We start from the raw sequence: 9,144 nt of genomic DNA on the forward strand, positions 1-9,144 counted from the left end.
TAATTTTTATGAGATCCCATGAATCTATTTGGTCTTGTGCTGCTCATGTTTTTGACATATCCGATAATCCATCATTAAAGACTAGGTCCCGGCGCGCGGCGCTGGTGAAAACTGGACGGGAGGCTCTCGGACCCGTACGAGGCAGCCGGGCGGCACCGTTACCCACTGGCAGCTCGGAGGAGCCTGGCTGAAGGAAAACAAGCGCGCCGTAGCACCATGATCCCTCTGGAGAAGGCTGGCGCCAGCGACTCCTCCCCTCCCCGGCCGCCGCCTCGGACCCAGCTGTCCGGGGTCCGAGAGTGCTGCGCAGGCCGCCACCGCAGACCCGCGGGCTGCTGACGGAGATCGGCGCAGCCTTGCCCACCGAGCCCTTTCAGGACGCCTACACCCTGAGCCCTGGCCGGGAGCTGGGCAGGGGGAAATTTGCAGTGGTGAGGAAATGTATGAAAAAAGATCCTGGAAAAGTATTTGCAGCCAAGTTCATGAGAAAAAGAAGAAAAGGCCAAGACTGTCGGATGGAAATAATTCATGAAATTGCTGTACTTGAACTAGCACAGGACAATCCTTGCGTCACTAATTTACATGAAGTCTATGAGACGCCATCAGAAATTATCTTAGTTCTGGAATATGCTGCTGGAGGTGAATCTTTGACCAGTGTGTTGCCGACAGGGACGAAGCCTTTAAAGAAAAAGATGTTCAAAGACTCATGAGGCAGATTTTAGACGGTGTTCACTCTCTACATACTCATGATGTAGTTCATCTGGATTTGAAGCCTCAGAATATTTTGCTCACAAGTGAATCTCGGTTGGGTGACATTAAGATCGTTGATTTTGGCCTTCAAGAATAATGAACAACAGTGAAGAGCTGAGAGAAATTATGGGAACTCCTGAGTATGTGGCTCCTGAAATTCTTAGTTACGATCCTATCAGCATGGCAACGGATATGTGGCGCATCGGAGTGTTAACATACGTCATGCTTACGGGGATATCGCCCTCCTTAGGGGATAACAAAAAAGAAACATTCTTGAACATCTCACAGACGAATTCAAGTTTTTCTGAGGAACAATCTGATGTTGTGTCAGAGTCAGCTATTGACTTCATCAAGACACTTTTAGTTAAAAAACCTGAAGATTGAGCCACCGCTGAAGAATGTCTGAAACATCCATGGTTAACACTGAGCAGTATTTAAGGCCCTTCTCTCAGGGTGAAATGTGCACATGCCCTCCAAGAAGGTGATTCTGTGCCTGAAATTAACTCAGACACTGAGACACCAGAAACCAGGAAACAGTTCTAACAGAGGAGTTAATTGCAGTTATTTCATATACTTTAGAGCAATGCAGACAGTCTGAAAAAGAGAAAACGGAGCAAAAGGCCATTTCCGAACGATTTAAATTTGAAGAACCTTTGCTGCAAGAAATTCCAGAAGAATTTATCTACTGAGCAGTATTTCCCTCTAGAACTTAATTTTCCTACATTGAAAATGTTAATATTATTTATGGACCTCTGGTCAAATGATAAACATGTACTAAAAGTGGATAACCAGGTGGCACTGATATAAACTAAAATAACTTTGTCAAACTTATGGAGTTAGGCGAATCAAGCCAGATTCATTAAGTTGCCGACCAGGTTGTTTAACAGGTAAAGTTATCTGTTTCAATGTTACTTGTGAGAACAGAAACGTTTGCCCCTTTTAATTCTACACCCTGTTTGTCCAGATTGAGAGTTTGTGTGCAAAGTTATTTGTATATGTTTTCTTTAAAAATCCAGTATATGTTGATATCTTTACTGAAATTGATACTTTTTCACTTTGGATTTTGTGTGTGTGTAAGAGATTTTAATTTAAATAAAAGTCTTCCAAATTTTTGAGACCTAGAATAACATCCATTATAGTTTAATGTCTTAATTTTGTATTTTATTACGGCTTTATATTGACTTGATTTGGCTTCTGTTATCTTTTTTGTCTAATGTTTGTAAGCTATCAGGGAAAAACCCTGGCTAATTTGTTTTTCTCCTTCAGTACCACTAGTAGGAGAGGTGGTGATTTTTCACCCCTGAAATTATTCTGGGTTTCAAAGTCATGGTTAAGTAACCTTATAACGTTAAACCAGTGTCGGTTTTTCAGCCATTTCCCTCACACCATGCTCATCTACTTTCACGGGCTACACCCCTGCCACCTCCTCACCCCTCCCACATATTTATCCCTTACTTTTGGGCACTTGCGGGTGTCACTGTGTTCTGATCAATACTATGGTTGCTTTGATCAGTGAAAAGACCATATGTTTTTGTCCCAAAGTTAGAGCAGGGGAAGAGATGTAAAAACATACTCATTATTTCCACTGAGCCTTTATGTCTGTTGAGTTGCTTATCAGCCCTCTTGATACACTAGGAAAAGTTATAAGATGCCAAAGTATTTATAGACCTTTACTTTGTCCATATAAAAAATTGAAATTGAACACTGTCATTAAGGAGGTACCTTGTCCCAAAAGAGTTAAAAGAGGATACTCAACAGAGTTTAATTTGATTAAGATTGAACACTTCAATTGTCTCTAAATCACACAGTGGGCTGTAAATTCCTATTTAAAAAAATGAAATGGAAAAATATACGATTCCTGTCATGGATTGAAATGTGTCTGTGTCAACTTGGCTAGGCCATGATTCCCAGTATTGTGTGGTTGTCCTCCGTTTTGTGATCTGATTATTCTCCATTTTGTGATGTGTTGTAAATCCTAGCCTCTGTGCCTGTGGTTATGGTCACATTTGGGAGAGAGCTATTTGTTATGTTAATGAGGCAGGATTACGTTGTGTTAATGAGGATTTGGGTGGGATGCAACACCCTTACTCAGGTCACAGCCCTGATGCCATGTAAGGGGAGTTTCCCTGGGGTGTGGCCTGTATCACCTTTTATCTTACAAGAGATAAAAGGAGGGAGAAGCGAGCAGAGAGGAAAAGCGTCCCAACTACCACAAAGAAAGAGGAGCCGGGAGCGGAGCACATCCTTTGGACCTGGGGTCCCTGCCCTGAGAACCTCCTAGACCCAGGGGACAATTGATGCCAAGACACATGGAGATCTCCAAGGAACACCAGGCCCACAGATGCTGAAATGAGACAAGGACCTTCCCCCAAAGCAGACAGAGAGAAAAAGCCTTCCCCTAGAGCTGGCGCCCTAAGTTCAGACTTCTAGCCTCCTAAACTGAGAGAATAAATTTCTGTTTATTAAAACCAAAAAAAAAAAAAAGACTAGGTCCCACAACCTCACTCCTATATTTTCTTCTAAGAATTTTATAGTTTTAGTTTCCACATTTAGGTCTTTGATCCATTTGAATTGCTTCATTTGTATAGTGTGAGGCATGGATCGCGATTCATTCTTCTGCATGTGGAAATCTAATTTTTCCAGCACCATTTGTTGAAGAAACTCTTCCTTCCCAGTTGAATGGACTTAGCATCCTTGTCAAAAAATCAGTTGACCACCTCATACCTTTAGTGCTATTGTTGTCATGTACTTTAATTCTACATGTATTTGAAACACCATAAGTCATCATCGCTATTACTGTTTCATATAATTAATATTCACTTTGACTTATCTACATAATAATGCTTTCCATTTGCCCTTCGTTTTTTTACCCTGCATTTCTATGCTTCCATTTTGGATCATTTTTCTTTTGTCTGAAGAACACTAGGATTTATTTAAGTAGGGTGTACTGATGACAAATTATCTCAGTTTTTGTTTGTCCGAAGTTCTCTTTATGTCATCTTCATTTTTGAAAAATATTTTTTCTAGGCATAGAATTCTAGGTTGGCAGTTGTCTTAGGCTGGGTTCTCTAGAGAAGCAAAGCCAGTAAAGTGTAAAAAAATATATATATATGTATACATATACATATACCCATTGCCATCAAGTTGATTCCAACTCATAGTGACCCTATAGGACAGAGAAGAACAGCCCCATAGGGTATCCAAGGAGTGGCTGGTGGATTCCAACTGCTGACCTTTTGGTTAGGAGCCAAGCTCTTAACCACTGCACCACCAGGGCTCCATAAATATCTATATAGAGAGATTTATATCAAAGAAATGGCTCACAGGGTTGTAGAGGCTGCAAAGTCCCAAGTCCCTGGCTCAGGCTGAAGGCTTCTCCCTAGCTGCAGGGGCTGGTGAACCCAAGATCGGCAGGTCAGACAGCAGACTGCAAATATTGATGAATCCCAAGATCAGCAGGCAAGACAGCAGGTAAGCTGCTAGCTCGAGTCCCAAGAACCGGTGGGCAGATGAACAGGAGCCAACTTCAGGATTTAGAGTGAGCAAAAGCCCATGAGCCTTGCCAGAAAGTCCACCTATATTGGATGCAGGCCACGCCCCCAAGGAAACTCCCTTTCAACTGATTGGTTACTCACAGCAGATCCCATCATTGAGGTGATCACATTATACCAGATCTCATCATGGAGGTGATTACATTATTATAGGACTGCCAAACTACATCATAACTGCCAAACCACTGAGAATCTTGGCCCAGCCAAGTTGACACACAACCTCAACGATCACAGCAGTTATTTTCATTTATAATTTCAAAAATATCATTTCATTATCTTCAGGCTTTCAATTTTGTTGAAAGTCCATTATGAATTATAATATTGCTTCTTTTTCTTTTTTTAAATTGTACTTTAGAGGAAGGTTTACAGAACAAACTAGCTTCTCATTGAACTGTTAGTACACATATTGTTTTATGACATTGGTTACCAACCCCACGACACATCAACACTCTCCCTTCTCAAACTTGGGTTCCCTATTACTAGCTTTCCTATCCCTTCCTGCCTTCAAGTCATTGTCCCTGGGCTGGTGTGCCCCTTTAGTCTTGTTTTGTTTTATGGGCCTGTCTAATCTTTGGCTGAAAGGTGAACTTCAGGAGTGACTTCGTTGCTGAGCTAAAAGGGTGTCCAGGGGTCATACTCCCAGGGTTTCTCCAGTCTCTGTCCAGCCAGTAAGTCTGGTCTTTTTTTGTGAGTTAGAATTTTGTTCTACATTTTTCTCTAGCTCTGTCCAGGACCCTCTATTGTGACCCCCGTCAGAGCAGTCAGTGGTGGTAGCTGGGCACCATCTAGTTATAGCGGACTTAGTCTGGTACAGGCCCTGGGAGTTGTGGTCCATTAGTCCTTTAGACTAATTTTCCCTTGTGTCTTTAGTTTTCTTCATTCTCCCTTGCTCCCGAAGGGGTGAGACCAGTGGAGTATTTTAGATGGCCACTTACAGGCTTTTAAGACTCCAGATGCTACTCACCAAAGTAAAATGTAGAACATTTTCTTTATAAACTAAGTTATGCCAATTGAGTTAGATGTTCCCTGAGACCATGGTCCCCACAGCCCTCAGCCTGGTATTTGGTCCCTCAAGGATTTTGGATGTCTTTACAGAGCTTCTATGATCTTGCCTTGTACAAGTTGTGCTGGATTTCTCAGTGTTGTGTGCTGTCTTCCCCTTCACCAAATGATATTGCTTCTTTGAAAGTCCTGTGTCTTTTTAAAGGTTTTCTTTTTTATTTCATTTTTTAGCAGTTTCACCATGCTGGGCTTAAGTGGGTTTTCTTTGTATTTATCCTCCTTAGAGTTTGACCTGCTTCTTAAATCTGCGGCTTGTTGTTTTAAATCGGTTTTGGAAAATTCTCAGAATAAGTCTCTTCAAATATTGCTTCTGTCCCATGATCTCACGCCTCTCTGAGACCACAATTATACGTATATTTGATTTTTTTTTCAGTGTCCCATATTTCTCTTATACACTTCCCTGTCTTGTCTATCTTCTTTCCTCTCCATGCTTCAGTCTGGATATAATCTACTGACCTGTCTTTCAATATACTAATCATCTTTTCTATTGTATCTAATCATCTATTAACCCATCTATTGAATTCATTTCAGTTATTATAATTTTTTTGTTCTAGAATATCCATTTGATGTCTTTTTTTTATAAATTCACATGCTTTGATGAAATTCTCCATCTTGCATCCATTTTCTTGAATATATTATTAAGTTATTTTGAAGTCAGTGTCTGATAATTTCAATATCTAAACTCCCCTTGAATTGCTTCTCTCTCTTTTTTTTTTTTTTCCAATTGAGGTGTAATTTTGATACAGCAAAATGCACAAATCATAAGTGTGCATCTTGATAAATTTTTACCTATCTGTACACACAATGTCCTGGATAGCCCAAATGGTTAAGCAATGGACTACTAGCCGAAATGGTGGTTTGAACCACTCAGAGGTTCTTTGGAAGACAGACCTGACTATCTGCTTCCAAAAGGTCACAGCCCTGAAAACCCTATGGAGCAATTCTACCTTGCAAACATAGGTTGCCATGAGTCAGAATCGACTTGATAGTGACTAAGAACAACAGCACACACAATGCCACCACTACATTTTCATCATTCCAGAATATTCTCTCATGTTCCTTTCCAGTCAATACCTCTCTGCAGAGATGATCCACTTTTCTGACTTCTGTTACCATAGGTTAGTTTTGCCTGTTCTTGTACTTCATATAAATGGAGTCATATAGTGCATGTCATTTTTCTCTGGTTTCTTTTGCTTTACTTAATGTTTCTGAAGTTTATTTAGCATGTATCATTAGTTCATTCCTTTCTTATTGCTGTGTAGTGTTTTGTGGTATACATATTGCATAATTTGTTTATCCATTTTCCTGTTCACAGACATCTGGGCTGTTCCAGTTTTTGGCTAATAGAATAAATCTGCTATGAACATTCTTGTGCAAATCTTTTTGTGGACATACGTAGTGAGGTTGCTTCTGTTGTCTGTTTTCTCTTTTGTTTTTTACCAGTTCCTGTATCCTAGTGTGCCTGGTAATTTTTTATTAATTGCGGAACATGGTTAAGGAAAAATTGTAGAGGTTCTGTATGATAGTAACTTTGTCTAGCAACAAATTCCTTTTCTTTTAGAAGGCAGTTAGAAAAGCGATACTGAAACCATTTGAGGCTGGGTTTCAGTTTTCTTAGGGCCTGGTGTATTTTCATGTGCCCTGAATCCTAGGTATACCCTAAGGGGTCTCCATTGAAAGCCTAGTGTGTTTAACAGGTTTCCCCCTACTTAGTTGGCCCTGAACACTAATTTTGGTTGTCCTAGCTCCATGGCAGCAAAAAACTGCTTAGCTTCTTAGCCTTTTAGCTGTTGCTTTTACTTGGTTTCTCAGCTTCTCATTTCACCAGCTTTGGAATTAGCAGATGCCTCAAGACAGGGTAGAATGATGGGCTCACTTCTCTGTATTTCCTTTTCATCTAGGATATTGGCTTTTCAAGTCCTAAGCTCCAATTTGTATCTCTCCTGTCCTATGAGACTCTTGGAAGTTCTCAGCTGCCACTTTCTGCTCAGCCTCTAGGCCCACGTCCAGGGAAAGATTAACCAGTAAGCAAGGTACACCCAGGCTTACTTGTGTTTACTTACTGATCTGTAGTGCTCACTTGTGTTTACTTACTGATCTGTAGTGCTCAATTTCACATAGGTTTCACCACGTCTTTGACTGCTGCTTCTATGGGTGTTGATTGTGGATTCAAGTAAAATGAAATCATTGACAACTTCAGTCTGTCTGCATTTATCATGATGTTGCTTACTGGTCAGGTTGTGAGGATTTTTGTTTTCTTTATGCTGAGGTAGCCCCAGTAATAGGGTCACACTGGCTGGGCAGTCAGGAATGAGTAACTGTTTTCACAGTTATCTGTTTTTCCCCCTTCGGAACGAAGCAACCAACCAACTGCAGTTTCAGGTAAGACACAGGTGCCCAGGGTAAAAGGAGTAGCCCCTTTCAGGAGGGGAGCTGGCCAGGGGTCCTGAACAGCCACCCAGAGGGGGCCTATAAGGGTCACCTATGAGCAGTAAGTAAGCAGTGGGCATAGGGACCAGTGAGACAGATCAGGGAGGCACCTGCTGGCAGATAGAGGTGGCCTGGTCTGCACCCTCACCTGTACATCCTCCAAGAGCAAAGTCCCTAGGACAGCCAGGGTTGAATGGAAGGAAGAGAAAGGATTGTTCTGAGACTTGGACAAGGCGCTGCCCCTGTAGGGCCTTGGCTGCCCCCTGCATAAGATGGGCACATGTCTATTGCCTCCTTGGCAGGTTGGTGGGTACAATAAAGGTGACAAGAACACACTGGGGGACTAAGAAGGGCTGTACTGTGTGAAGGGTGAACATCATCATTTGGTCACTTCCTGGGAAGCCTGAGCCCACAGTGCTGGGCAAGAGCCCACTGTGACCTCTTCCAGACTACCCTGGAGGCCAGCAGAGCCCAGGACAGGTGGGCCGAAGAGGGCCTCCTTGCTGTCCTCCTGCAGAAGGGGTTAACCTAGGGAGCGCCATCACCCCTTACCTCAGGCCCTGCCCTTTCCTGAGATGCTCAGGGGACTGCCTGCAGCTCTCTCGGCCACCCCTGTCCAGCCTTAGCACTCACCTCACAGTCTCCCACATGCAGCGGGGGCTCCTCCCACCAGCCCTCTATTCAAAAAGGCTCTGCTTGCTAACATGCGTATGCTGCTTCTGCCCCATTCGGCTGGCAGGGGGAGAAGAGGGAGAGCGGAAGCTTGCTGATACCCTGGATGCAGCTCTCCAGGTCTGGGGGACAAAGTAGAGACTGGTGAAGCTGAAATCCAGGAGGAAATCCCACCATCTAGGGATCCCTCCAAGCAGGGTCCCAGGCTGAGATTTTTCATCCTGTCAGCAGTGAGGTTACACTTCTGAAGTGGGAAATTATATTTTCATTTTCTTTCCTAAAGAGAAAAAGGAAGAAAGCAGCAAACTGAAGAGTGTTCTGACACATCATGTCCCAGCCCTGCAGTCATAACGGCCCTTCCCGTCCCTGCCCAGCCCAGGCCCACACCCTCCCAGGGCTCAGAGCTGCAGAGACACTGGCCATAAGATAAGTTGAGGTCAGAGGGGTTCAAATCCACAGGGAGGGGCAAAGGCCTAGTGAGGCAGGGAGGAAGACCTCTGCCGGCTCCTGGCCAGATACACCCTGAGTGGCTTCTTCCTATCTTATCCCAGAGGTGGCAGAGTAGGGCTGGTTTCTGCTTCCCCAAGGACAGCTGGGGTTCAGGAGACACGTGGGGCCCTCTTCAGGGGCTACTATTTGTCAGCCCTGGATAGCTCTGCAGAGCAGACCAAGATCACAC

The 9,144-nt window shown here is 43.2% G+C and overlaps 1 pseudogene; it reads left to right on the top strand.

Annotated features, from left to right (window-relative positions):
* The first annotated feature begins 216 nt into the window (after positions 1-216).
* LOC101346165 (serine/threonine-protein kinase 17A pseudogene) lies at positions 217-1,499 on the top strand (annotated as a pseudogene).
* Positions 1,500-9,144: the final 7,645 nt, after the last annotated feature.

Source organism: Trichechus manatus, unplaced genomic scaffold, assembly GCF_000243295.1.
Source record: "Trichechus manatus latirostris isolate Lorelei unplaced genomic scaffold, TriManLat1.0 scaffold00127, whole genome shotgun sequence".
In the NCBI taxonomy this organism is placed as follows: domain Eukaryota; kingdom Metazoa; phylum Chordata; class Mammalia; order Sirenia; family Trichechidae; genus Trichechus; species Trichechus manatus.